The 14,754-nt window shown below is 31.2% G+C and overlaps 1 pseudogene; it reads right to left on the reverse strand.

Moving 5' to 3' along the window:
• Positions 1-8,350: 8,350 nt before the first annotated feature.
• Positions 8,351-12,390, reverse strand: LOC133298314 (protein IQ-DOMAIN 3-like; annotated as a pseudogene).
• Positions 12,391-14,754: the final 2,364 nt, after the last annotated feature.

A 14,754-nucleotide genomic window follows, 5' to 3' on the forward strand; every position in this document is an offset into this window, starting at 1 on the left:
ATGCAATATCAAAGTATATTGATTCTCCCAATAAGAAATTTATAGTTCTCACAGTAATGGGTTGTAAAGAACTTCTTATTACTCATACTTGAATTCCCAACAATATTTGGCAACACAAGAAAATAACTTTTTAAAATATTCTAATTTCAAAAGAAGTTTCAACTTTAAAAGATTTAAGAAAACGCTCGTCTTGCAAAGAAAGAAATTCTGAGTTGAAAATTTAGAAAATTGTCAAGTGATGTATATATAAGCGACAGGACACAATATCTGCCAATAGATTTAAAACTTTAGAGTGGCAACGAACTATATGTTCAGTTTATCACTACGCAAAATAAAGCATGACCCCACAAGCAAAAATCAATGCAGTTGATGAGCAAAAAATCAATGCAGACTCGAATTAAGAGAATAGGAAGAGAGAGGTGACAAACCCTGATACTGGCATTTGCGAAGCATGTTCCCTAACACTTCGAGACAAAGTTGATCATCGTCAACAAGCAAAACACGCATACCCACTGGAAAATGGTCTCCAGCCCCATCTTCATCTATCAAATAATTCTCCAGAGTCATCTTGAACCAGAATAAACACCTATATGAGAAACCAAGCAATGGTCAGATATCACAAATCACAGAGCAAAAAGCCCAAACTTTGACAACATAAACCTTATTTTTAATTTACCAAAAACAAAAAACCTCGTTTTTAGGGCCTCTTTCACCTAACATACAAACAATACATGACAAAAAATAAAAGGAGAAAGAGAACACAGGAAAATACTTGGAAAGTGATGGTAACTATTAGAGAGGAGAACAATAGATACCTATATGCAAAACCAAGCAAAGATTAGATATCACAAATCACACAGAAAATGCTCCAAACAAAAACAATTAAAAGAAACCTTGTTTTCAGGGCTGTCTTTAACCAAACAAAGAAACAATGCAACATGAGAATTAAAAGAAAAGAAAGAAAGAAACAGAAGAAAAGACTTGGACAGTGATGGTAACTAGTAGATAAGAGAACAACAGACACCTGTATGCATAACCAATCAATGATCAAATATCACAAAATCACAAAGAAAATGCACCAAACAAAAAGAATTAAAAGAAACCTTGTTTTCATGGCTCTTTAACCAAACAAAGAAACAATGCATTATATAATTTATTAAACGAGAATTAATGGAAAACAAAATTTTAATATTCATGGTTGTCTTTAAAAAAAGAATTAACGAGAATTAAAATAAAAAAGAAGAAGAAAGAAACAGAAGAAAATACTTGGACAATAATGGTAACTATTAGAAAATAGTGAAGGGTTTAATTTGTCGTTAACTTTTGATTCCAATGCGAAAGATATCACAAGACACAAGGAAAATGCTCAGAACATTGACAACAGAAATCAAATCTTGTTTTCAATTTACAAAACAAAAAAATAAATAAAAGAAACCTTGTTTTCAATTTACAAAACAAACAAGAAATAAAAGAAACCTTGTTTTCAATTTACAAAACAAAAAGAATTAAAAGAAACCTTGTTTTCAATTTACAAAACAAACAAGAATTCAGAGAAGAAAAAGCGAAAATAAAGACAAGGCATGGAGAGGGAGGGAAGACCTGAGAGAGGGAGAAGATGAAATTTAAAGAAGAAGAATTCACTCAAAAGTCTCTTACTCTTTCTCTGCTCCCAACAGACAAGAAAATCGTTAACCTTGTTTCCTTATTCAAACTCTCAATAGAAAACAATGGAGTCGCCACCAAAGTTTATTTAGGAAAACATTGAAAAAACCTTTTTTAAAGGCAACTGGTCTTTGAAAACAAAAGAAATGGATTCGGGAGTCGAGTACGAGTAGGGAAGGTATTAGCACCCTACACCGTCTGTTAAAACGGTTACCTTATATTAATTGTGCAAATTATTGATAATATTTTAAATATTTATTTCACCCTAAATAAATAAAATTGATCGTTGGAAAAGAAAACTAATTTTGAAATTTTATTTTTGTACTTGACGGGAAGAGTCCCGCTCCGACGTATCCCTCGGTGCAATAGGGAACTCAAAGCTACGTCGTTCTGTAGAAAATATTTGTGTGTTGATTGATTTTAATTTTGAAAGTAGTTTTAAAGAAAATAATTTGAAAGTTTTGGATTTGATGGTTTCGGAATATCAAACTGTCGCAGTTAAAATAATATGAAATGATAATTGCAGGATTAACAAGTTGTCTCAACTCAGCTAATCCTTTCTTTTAAAGAATAATAATATTCATATTAATCTTTTTTGTTATCGTAAATTTTGTGTTAAATTTGATTTTATTTTGAATCACCAAACCGTCACGGTCAAAATGAGTCAAAATAAATATGTGGAGTTAACAAGTCGTCACGGCTCAGCTGACTCCCATTTCAGTTGATATCAAATTAATTTTTGGCTAAATTATAATTTAACACCCCATACTTAGACCCCTCTCCAGAAAACCACCTTATACTTTTAATTGAAACAATAAACCCCCTTAAACTATGTCATTAATGCAATTAAGCATATCTGTTAAGAAAACATCTAATTCTGTTAACTCTCACGTGATCAAAAAATATTCCACCAAGTCCTTCTCTTCCTTTCCAAAAAACAAAAATTGTTCATGTTTCGATATCTTCATCACCGTATCATTCCTTTTAGGGTTTTCTCAGCATCTAATTTTTCCTATAAAAGAAATTATTATTCTTCATTCTCTTCTTCCTTTTCTGTATTGACTCCCAATGGTTCATGTTGGAGTGTGCCGCAATTAGCTAGGGAAATATTCAACCCACCTCAATTTTCTGCCATCGTAACATTCCCTATCTTTCTCAATCAGGCAGTTATTTTCGATTGAAATTAAATAACTTTAAATTGCATTTAGAGATCCTATCTTCCATGAAAAACAATTGAGACTTAAGATATCTATAGCTGTATTGGATTTGCATTTATTCTTGTATACTATTGTCTACTGTGACAGACTAATGTAATAATGATTAATGTATTTGATAAGTTTTATTATATTAAAATAATCTTCAAAAAGAAAAGACTCTGATACAAATTAACAATTTGAAAAGCTTTAAGCATGGTTGATAATTGTTAGGAACATGCAAATGCATGGGACAAAATGAAATGAAAAATGCTGGTGGAGTTCATTAATAAAAATATGGATTTGACAGTGCTAAATTCAGATTTGATAGATTTTTAGTTCTTTTATTCAAAATGGAAGCCAGGAATTAACCACCACAATAAACTATTAGTACATTTTTTTTATCAAACAAGAAAAACATAAACACTTGAAGGTTTGGACAATTGAAGAAGAAAAGAGAAACATCATTTTGTTGTTAGGCCACTAGGAAAACCTCTCATGAGAGACCAAGCTCAAGAAGACTCCAAAGGAACGTCAAAATGTATAGGAAGTCACGAAAGGCGATCAAGAAGATATTGCATGCTGATAATGGTGATGGAGGCAAAACAAAGAAATTTTAATTTAAACATGCCAAAAAATTTAACAGAAAACAGAAGACTAGTAGTTTTAAAAAACGCCCAAGATCCACTATTCTAGAGCAAGAAGAAGAAAAAAAAAACAATTTATAGGAATGATATTTGACCAGAAAAGATGTAAAGAACTACAAACCAAAAAGCAACCCAGAAACAAGAAGATTAGGGAACACAACTATATACATATATATATTTTTTTGTGGGAGAAATTAATTATCGTCACTTAAAAATCGATATAACCAACCCAATGAAAAAAGCATCTGTTGGAAAATGGGATTTTAGATGCTTTAGCGAACGATAGAAAGAATGATAAGGTGATCAAGAAATAGAACAGTTCTTGATTTTTAGAAATGAAGATTGGACGATTTTCGATCATCACGTGAGATAGTTAACAGAGTTGGATGTTTCTTTTAACCGATATGCTTAATTGCTTTAATGATATAGTTTGAGGGGGTTAATTATTTCAATTAAAAGTAGGGGGTGATTTTCTGAATAGGGGTACAAGGTAGTAAATTGTAATTTAGCCTTAATTTTTTATTCTGTTTTAAATTAACCCAAAATCAATAATTTTAAATAAAACTTTGATTTTTTGTTTGTTTGTTTATTATTACTAAATAGTCTAAAATCATCGGACTGTCACAGTCGAAATGATTCTAAAGAATAAAGGAATTAACAAGATGTCACAACTCAGCTAATCATTTTAACATATATTTCATGTTACTTTATGATAACCTTAAATGAATTTTTGAATCACCAAGTCGTCTCGGCCAAAATGATTCAAAACCAAATCTATGGGATTAACAAACCGTCACGGTTAAATTACCCATGTTTACGTTAGCAAAATATTTTTGAACTTCCTTTTCACAGAGGTCAATATATGTGAAATAGATAAACCAATAATAACTAAAGGAAGAATTTCAAACATAATTGAAATACTGGGTTTTTTATTTTAATCATCGTTAATGGAGAAGATTTCAAAATTTAAATCAATACATTTAAGGGAAGAAACGTTCAACATTAAACACCGATTAAAAATAATAAAGAAATGGCAATCGACATTAAATGAGAAGATGATTATTGAGATCAATAAAGCTAATAATAATCTAAACAAAAGATGGAAATAAAATCAGTAACGTCAATCAATCTTTTTTATTTCTTTTTTTTTTTTAGAAGGAAACACATGAAAGATGTAAACATTAAATGAGAAAAACTATGTGATGACAACTCAAAAAAAGATTTTAATCATTTAGCATTAAATGCCAGAAACCTAGGTTTTCGATATCAGACCTTTTTTTTTTTTTTGTAAATTCGATATCGGACCTTTATTTAGATAGCAAGAAATACTAAATGTTAAAAACTTATTTGGAACAAGTCATAAGTAGAAACTCTTTACAGATTCATTTAAAAAAAAAACACACACCTGTTAGAACGAAGGAAAGGAATGAAATATTAATGGGAGGTGTGATGAAAAATTTATGACGACGGGTTGAGTTTGAACCATCTTTGTTTGAGGGAAGGTTTAAGTTATAATACTCTTTATACATATCAAGAACCAACCACAGTCAATATCGCTTTTTTATTTTTATTTGTGTTTTATATTTATTTGAGCAGATATTATAGACGAAAGGGGATCACCAGAAAAGGTACAAAAAATATCATTGGTGCTTTATCATATGAGTATAGAGAAACTAACCTCTGATTACAAACGAGATGGATTATGTTTCACTGTATCTTTGCTTTTCTTTTCTTTCTTTTCCCTTTTTTGTTTGCACTGTCTTTAACATGTTGTCAATACCGTTACCCTTTTTATATTATGCAGAGGGAATCAAGATTTTGGGTGGGTCGTTCTTGGACATTGTTCGGTAAGATATGGATTTAAATTAATGTATTCTTGTTTTTTAGAGTTGTTTATATTAATGTATTTTTTTTCCATATTTAGTTTTCCTAATTAATATGAAAAAGTAATTTCCCTTGTTGACATTGTTTGTATTAATATACTTAGTTTCCAAATTTATATTAATGTGTTTAATTTGCTTAATTTGTTTATATTGGTTAATAAAGTTTCCAAATTTATATTAATGTACTTAATTGTCCCATTCATCAATTTGCACTCAAGAGAGCCAAAAGGTCTTTGCTGGTCTTCTAGGAAGGAGATTTTTTTTTTATATATATAACATACGAAGGAGATTCAATTTTACAATCAATATGTTGATATTGTTTCTAATAATCTACTTTCCTGATTTATATTCTCAGATTTATATTATAAAATTTTGCCAATCTAGTTTCCTAAAAAGGCCTTGTTTATATCAATAATCATATAAATATTTTTGAATTTTGTAAGATTTCAAAACATGATTCTGATTTATAAAGGGATATTTTAAAATTATTGTATATTTTTTTTTTGTAGAAAAAGTTATTGTACATTTATTATTAGGGATTAGTGTTTGTTTTTTTTTTTCGGTGAATTGTATTTGTCCTTTTAAAATGATAGAATTGTGTTATTTTACTCAAAACTACTATTTTATAGTGAAAGAAACAGAAATCATAGAGGAATAAAATTATAGATTTTTTTAATTTAAATATTTAATAAAAAGTAATAATTCAAATTAACATGGCTGCTTTTTAAAAGGATAATAACTAAAGGAAGAATTTCAAACATAATTGAAATCAACGTTAACGGAGAAGATTTCAAAATTTAAATCAATACATTTAAGGGAAGAAACGTTCAACATTAAACACCGATTAAAAATAATAAAGAAATGGCAATCGACATTAAATGAGAAGATGATTATTGAGATCAATAAAGCTAATAATAATCTAAACAAAAGATGGAAATAAAATCAGTAACGTCAATCAATCTTTTTTATTTTTTATTTTTTTATTTAGAAGGAAACACATGAAAGATGTAAACATTAAATGACAAAAACTAAGTGATGACAACTCAAAAAAAGATTTTAATCATTTAGCATTAAATGCCAGAAACCTAGGTTTTCGATATCAGACCTTTATTTAGATAGCAAGAAATACTATATGTTAAAAACTTATTTGGAACAAGTCATAAGTAGAAACTCTTTACAGATTCATTTAAAAAAAAAAAAAACACACACCTGTTAGAACGAAGGAAAGGAATGAAATATTAATGGGAGGTGTGATGAAAAATTTATGACGACGGGTTGAGTTTGAACCATCTTTGTTTGAGGGAAGGTTTAAGTTATAATACTCTTTATACATATCAAGAACCAACCACAGTCAATATCGCTTTTTTATTTTTATTTGTGTTTTATATTTATTTGAGCAGATATTATAGACGAAAGGGGATCACCAGAAAAGGTACAAAAAATATCATTGGTGCTTTATCATATGAGTATAGAGAAACTAACCTCTGATTACAAACGAGATGGACTATGTTTCACTGTTTCTTTGCTTTTCTTTTCTTTTTTTTCCCTTTTTTGTTTGCACTGTCTTTAACATGCTGTCAATACCGTTACCCTTTTTATAATATGCGAGGGAACCAAGATTTTGGGTGGGTCGTTCTTGGACATTGTTCGGTAAGATACGGATTTAAATTAATGTATTCTTGTTTTTTAAAGTTGTTTATATTAATGTATTTTTTTTTCATATTTAGTTTTCCTAATTAATATGAAAAAGTAATTTCCCTTGTTGACATTGTTTGTATTAATATACTTAGTTTCCAAATTTATATTAATGTGTTTAATTTGCTTAATTTGTTTATATTGGTTAATAAAGTTTCCAAATTTATATTAATGTACTTAATTGCCCCATTCATCAATTTGCACTCAAGAGAGCCAAAAGGTCTTTGCTGGTCTTCTAGGAAGGAGATTTTTTTTTTTATAACATACGAAGGAGATTTAATTTTACAATCAATCTGTTGATATTGTTTATAATAATCTACTTTCCAGATTTATATTCTCAGATTTATATTATAAAATTTTGCCAATCTAGTTTCCTAAAAAGGCCTTGTTTATATCAATAATCATATAAATATTTTTGAATTTTGTAAGATTTCAAAACATGATTCTGATTTATAAAGTGATATTTTAAAATTATTGTATATTTTTTTTTTGTAGAAAAAATTATTGTACATTTATTATTAGGGATTAGTGTTTGTTTGTTTTTTTGGTGAATTGTATTTGTCCTTTTAAAATAATAGAATTGTGCTATTTTACTCAAAACTACTATTTTATAGTGAAAGAAACAGAAATCGTAGAGAAATAAAATTATAGATTTATTTAATTTAAATATTTAATAAAAAGTAATAATTCAAATTAACATGGCTGCTTTTTAAAAGGATAAATATTTTTTTCTTATTATTAATAATAAAAAATTTACTATTGACTTTTTTTTTCTCTTTTTGACCGAAAAATCAATCCTTTTTTGGTGTGTGTAGATACCGAAAGAAGAAGAAAGATTAATAATGAATAATAAAAATATTTCTTTTATGATTCTTTTATAATATATTCTCAACATGTCGCTAGTTTGTTGCTTGGGACATTGAGTATGTATAATGATGGATTTTATTTTGGGTAGAAACTTACGATGGCTCTCTGCATACGTAAAATTAAAATGGACAAAATGGACACTATAATGAAGGAAATAAAACAACGACATTTGACCTCACATTTGGGAGTCAATCAACTTAATGAAATATAAAAGTACAAAGAACATACTCCCCTAAAAGGTTACATCAAATTTAAAATTTAAAATAATAATAATAATAATAATAATTTGTCACTCTTGAAACCATTCCAGCCATATAAAGGATGTTTGGCATTGATTCTGAAGACAGTATAAGAAACTGATAAACAACTACTATGAAAGCCTATACCACCTTTTATTAAATCTTCATTCATATGTGACAGTAGCAATATCCTTATTGGAAACCATTTCAACCTTAGGAGACCAGAATACCTCTTTGAACCAGCTGAAGAAGAAGGGAAGAAAGCCTCTTCTTTGCAGAAACATAAGTTCCTTTCTCAAGTGATGGTCTTTGCATTTTGGACCTGGCCTTTGCTGAACTTGTAGGTGCCATGTACCTTGGAAGGGCAGGTGAGCTTGCAAGGCTCTCATCATTTCTCACTGAAGATCCTGCAATGCTAATGTCTGCGAAAACGTTCTGACTGAACACTTAACATGCTTCTCTAGTCATTGCCGCCACCCCAGGCACTACCTTTCCAGTAGTAGATGACAAAGATGGGGCCTTTGAAGCTGGTGTTGAAGGGGAATTGTGGGTGGAAGGTCTTTTTCCTTTTTGGCCAAGAGAGGAAGCTTTGTTATCATGATTATGGTAATGGAGAGAATGCAATTTGATGATTTCCCCAACAGACATGGTATGGCTTGCAACACTCTTTATAGATGCATGATCATTGTGATCCATACTGCTTCGGCTCTCCCATGGCGGCACAACCATCCATCTCTCTAACCAATTCCAGCCCCATTGGGGATTTTTGGATCCATAAATGTTGGATTTACTGATTTTGAAGAGTTCTTCCATGTTTGCAGTTAGATGATTAGTTATACATAAAATAAATCACTTATATTCAATATAATACAAGTGCATCAATGCATTTTCATCTCTTTCACATATTTCATTTAAAAAGAACAATTCAATAATGCCTTGATGAGATATATATATACATATATATATATATATGGGGAAAGATCCGTTTACAAACTTTTTTTTACAAATTACATTAAATATGACCGGTCATACACTCTTGATTGAAGTATAACCGGTCATACTTAGTGTAATTTGTAAGAATTTGTTAACAAAAAATTTGTAAATATAATTTTCCCCCATATATATATATACAATTTAAACAAGTCCTGGTTGGTGATAGTTTCATGTTTGACCTGATACCATATTAACTGTTGTCAGTTGTCACTTGTCACCAAGTATCTATCTTGCCTATGTAACAACCTTGAATCCAATGACTATTTTATAAGATCAGCAAGCATTGGCCAGCCCTGACTAGTAACATTCATATGTAAATCAGTCTAATTAATGGGATTTCATTTATCTTGAATTGTGTATAGTGCCATCAGAAATACATTAATATTTAATCCCCAGAGTAATATTACGGAACTATACCATACTAATATCTATTTCCCTAGGCATATCTGTAAAATGACTTGAAAAAAGTCATTCTCCCAATTCATGTTTTTATCTTCACTTATGAATTTCTTTCAAACCTTATCTTAGCTAATTTCACTATATTTGTCTTCTAGAATTTTTCATACACCATTGTTAACTATCTTTAGCTATTTTGTGAATAATTAGTTAATTACAAATGTAAATAAAGAAATTTGTCTGCTAATATATTAATTCCAAGCCACCATAATTAACATTTGCTCAATTTTACTTCTAATACTCTCTTTTTTTTGGAGGGGAGGGTGTTAAGAAAATGAACCACAACTGATGTAGAAATATCAAAATGGATTTATTTTTGCACAGGCTTTTAGTAAGAGACTTAAATTGATTGAATCCAGAATTAATTAATCTCTATTCGATTAAAATCCAAAATAAAAATAAAATAAAACCATAAATGAGGTAGTCTCTTGCTACTTGATGTAAGAATGAATAGGCCAAAGCTCTCTATCTTCTCAAAGCAGCTTCTTGCCTCTGCAACGATTTTACTTCAATTTGCTCCTTGGAATGCAAGCTATCATCCCATTCTTCTCCAATCTGCGGTAAGAGTATGTGCCACTTCAATACAAATTTTAAAAGCAGTACTCATAATATTTCAAGTTTTTGTTTTAAGAAGTAAAATCACACAGTCCCTATAACACACATTCTTTTCAAAACCTGCATTGTAAACAAGGAAAATATACACGAGTGCTTACCGCAGCTCGCAAAAGTTCTTTTTCATGTTTCTCCTGCAGTTGCTCTGAAGAGCCTGGTTATCCTCAGACATTCTAATTCTCCTCTCACGAATCTGAGACTACAATCTTACTAGAGTTTGCATGCATTGTAAGGTACTAGTTGTTTGTCGTTTGACAGATTGGCCTTGTATTAATGTTTTCAACCTCACCAAACCTTTTAAGGCTTGTAAATTCGTAATGCCCTTCTTGCCTGAAAGCTCAAGAACAAGAATAATTATATATGCTTACAGGGAACTGAATGCTGTTGGGAATCAGTGAGAGTAGTGATATTGGTTAGAAATGAACTAAGTGGGGACTATATATATAAGTAAAAGTATCCATTGAGCTCTTGTAGAGATAGAATTAGTTTGGTATCCCTCAAGCCCTCATGGGGGTGTAGTATCTTACTGCGTAGGTGTTCAAAGTAGCAGTGAAATGGACCAAAGCACAAGGAGAGTCACTATTGGTGGTTATTCTAGGTAGGGCTGAGAGTAACAGCTCATGAAAGTAATGGATGCAAGAGGCCTCTTCAATGGAGAAGAGGGGTTTATATAAGTGAGAAATATTCACTAATGATAAGAGAAAAGAGCCATAACTCTCATAACCGTTTTCCCAATACCTCAATGCTACGACTGATGACGCTGGAGTGAGGGTAAGATCCATATGTTCACTATGGGGAGGCAACGGGTCTTTGCAGACCGGCTTATATGTATTGAGCTATGTAGGCCATTCTAGAACACCCATAAACCTAACACCTCAGGGTTTTTTAGGTTGAGATCTAATGTGAGTCAACTTATTGTGATGGCTTTGTTGCTTAGCCCGATGGTATTTCTCCCCTACCATGGGCTTCCTGGTTTTCCTAAATCCTAACAAATGCAACATTGGTATAGATACAAATTTTGTTCATAATGAAATGATTATGGTGTGCATTACATACTATATATAATACATTAAGGAACCAAAATTCCTGTAGATAACCATGAAATAAATTCATTGGAAGAAAATCAAAATGAGAGTCCTTGAAATCAATGAAATGAATAGAACAAATTTAAAATTTCTCCAAATCAATGCAGCATTCTTATAACTATCGCTTAGACCCAATTACAACAACTACATTAATTTTATTTAACAAAAACCAGGAAAAAAAAGGATGCAAATGTATATAATTGCTTTCATTTTCTCTCTCTGTCTTTCTCTCTCTCTCTTTTTTCTTCTTCTGTCTTTCCCCATGAAAAGAAAGGAAATTCATACTGCAAATCTGTGCACAGCCAGATTCAACTAACGTAGGATGAACAAATTTTTTTCCGAAAAAGAGGGGTAATTTCTTTCTTTTTTTGAAATTTAGTAGTTTGGGTAAGCGGGTGAGCCTCGAGCAATGACAAAGCTACTCGTTAGTGACAAAAAGGTCACCGGTTCAAATTTAAGAAACAGCCTCATTTAAAAAATGCGAGAGTGAGACTAATTTCCTTCATCCCTACCCTCACAAATAACGGTTTCATATGGGTAATGGTTTTAAAGTTTGTATATCATTACCCAAAATAAATGATGGCAAGAAGTTCTAACCAAATATCCACGGAATGCTGTCTGAATCTTGATAGATGCTATTTCTTCCTTCGTCTTTCCAGTGTAATGAGGCATACAGTGAGACGAACAACCTCTGCAGTAGCCTGGGAAGCAGCAACAGCAGAGCAAAAAGCATGTTTGTTCTGTTCATTATGTGCTTCAGTTAATTTAACATCTTCTATCAGTGGAAGAGGGGGAGCAACAAGAACTGGTGCTTCTTCAGATGCCACCCTGTGACACCCATTACCTTTTGTCTTTGACTTGTGGTTTTTCTGCTTTTTCTTTTAAACAACAAAAATTAATGGATAGAATTAGAAATTGCTCAGATTTCAAAATCAATAATGTAAAAAATATTTTCTTCTTTCCCATAATGTAGTACATAATATTTAAACCTTATCTTTTCTGGAATCTGAACTAAAAACTTTCTTCACTGAAGAAAATCAACTCCTTTTCCTCCCCATTTGCTAGTCCTGTTACTTTTAGGGAAAAGAACAAACAAATTAGATCTTAATATCGAGCCAGACATTGTCCAAAAATGGGAATATAAGAAGAGATAAGATGAACAATCTTCTGTTGATAAAATTCAACTAGGTTAACTAGAAACTGAAACTAAATAGCAAAAACGCCACCCCAACAAAGTAAAATATATGCTTTCAAAAAATTTGGTATTTGTAGTGAACAAATAGATAAGAACCCATGTCAAAATCTCAAATCTTCAGAAAAGAAAGACAGTATTTTGATTGAAAATTACAAAAACCAAAAATGCAAATTTAGTAATGCTATAGGAAAATGGAGAAGAACCCAGATAGTATAATACAAAAACCATTAAACCCATGTCAAATTTTCCAATTTTGAAAGAGATAAATTACAAATGAAGAATACAAATGTAGTATTCAATGGACAAATGGAAAAGAACCAGATAGTATAATCCCAAAAAGAAAAAAAAAATTATTAAACCCAATACCAAAGTTCCAACTTAGAAGGGCTAGATTAACTAAAACTACAAAAACCACAAAAAAAAAAGTAGCAAAATGGACAAATGCGGTGAAAACATTCCAATACCTTTGCATGAGAATCCCAGATCTATGGAAATGAAAGGTACACAAGTTGAGGCCCACTAAGTGTCCCCCAAAGAGAAGAAGAGTGAGGGACCGACCAGATCTTGCCTTCGGAAAATGAAAACTATCTCAAATCAACATGGTAACTGGCCGCACTACTGTTCCTATTCCTATTTTTAATTTCTAGGCGTTAATTACTAAAAGCAATTGGTTACGCTTTCACACAAATAGATATATCAGCACTAAATATTTTATGGATTAGAGGCTATTTATTTTTTAAGATAAATCTGAACTTTTTATTTATGTATCAACTATAATTTAAATGATTATATTATTGGATAGTATTAAATTATAAATATTCATTTAAAATACTTTTATTTTTTATTTTATCTAAATTTAATTGTTGTTCTACCACCAAGCACATGGGTCAACTACTAAGAGGTTGTTTTCGCCTAATAAGTGGTTTAGAGTTCGAATCCATATTAACGTAATTATGTGAAAACTTGATAGGTAAAGCTTTGTTGCCCTTATTATTCTACCCGGCTTGAGTTGGGTAATTGATTAACTGATTAATTATATCCCAAAAAAAATTGTTCTTGGTTGGGATATCAAAAGGCAAGTTTAAAAGGGAAGACTCACTCCATGTCAAAGGATGAAACTTACATAAATATATTTATTTTCTAATTTAAACTTTTTAAAATCCTAGCTTTCCATATATTGTTGCAGACGCAACATCTTTTTTCACCTTTTAATTGATCACCCAAACATGGATTTAACATTAATCACGATACCTCCCGATCAAACAATAACAATATAAAAAAAAGAATTTTTATTTATTTATTTTTTACAAAATAAAATGGATTTCTCTAAGAAAGAGCCATTCATAATGGCTTTAAAATAATGAAGTTTTATGGTGCCAAAATTGCATTTGGTAGTTGATCTAGACCTACTACTTGTTATATAAAGGCCCAAGAGCCCAAAAAAAAAAAACCCAATGACTTAGCCACCAAGGCAAACTCATCCCGCGTAGAAAGCGTGGGATCTCGCTAACCTCATTCCACCAAGGCAAACTTATCCATCGTTGCCAATAGCAGTAGCTCAAGCAAGTTGGCCACTACCAAGAACCATTGAATGAATGGTAATTTCTGCTTGCCTATTGATGGGACGTAAATTCGTTCCCATCTAAGCCCATTTTGATAGCAAAATACCATACGTTCCCTCATTTGATGAGCAACTTCAGCATGAAAATCACTTGTTTTACACATTTGTGACAAAAACACAGTGGGAGAATGGATGGTAACATATTCCTTTAAAATATATTAAAAGGGAAACGGACTAAGACGCATTTAATGCACCTGCTCCATTCATTTAATGCTTCTGTACACTTTGCAGGTAACGTAGAGTTAAAGACTTCTATAAAGCAAGGCGGTGCACCAACTGAGCAGCTGGAAACGTGAAGAGCAGAGAATCAAGAGTTCTCATTGGCTGAAAACAGAAGCAAAACATGGGAAGTCTGCAAACAACGGCTAATCATCACCAAAACCTGTTCCATTCAGCAATTCACGCAAGCTTCACACTCTGCTGCCACAGTCCCGTCCCCTCATTCAAGCAACTAGCTCCAAAGGAATTACGGTCTTGCCACTCCTCTTCCAGCTATAAATCGGACCACCCTCACACAAAAACATCATCGAATCCTGGAGGGTTTGCAGTCCGAAAGGAAGAGATCACTTAGTAGTAGTTCGTAACTTAGTTTAATTTTAAGTTGTA

The sequence above is a fragment of the Gastrolobium bilobum genome, unplaced genomic scaffold (genome assembly GCF_033153095.1).
Source record: "Gastrolobium bilobum isolate Gb01-03AN ecotype WA unplaced genomic scaffold, APGP_CSIRO_Gbil_v1 utg364356, whole genome shotgun sequence".
Classification (NCBI taxonomy): Eukaryota; Viridiplantae; Streptophyta; class Magnoliopsida; order Fabales; family Fabaceae; genus Gastrolobium; species Gastrolobium bilobum.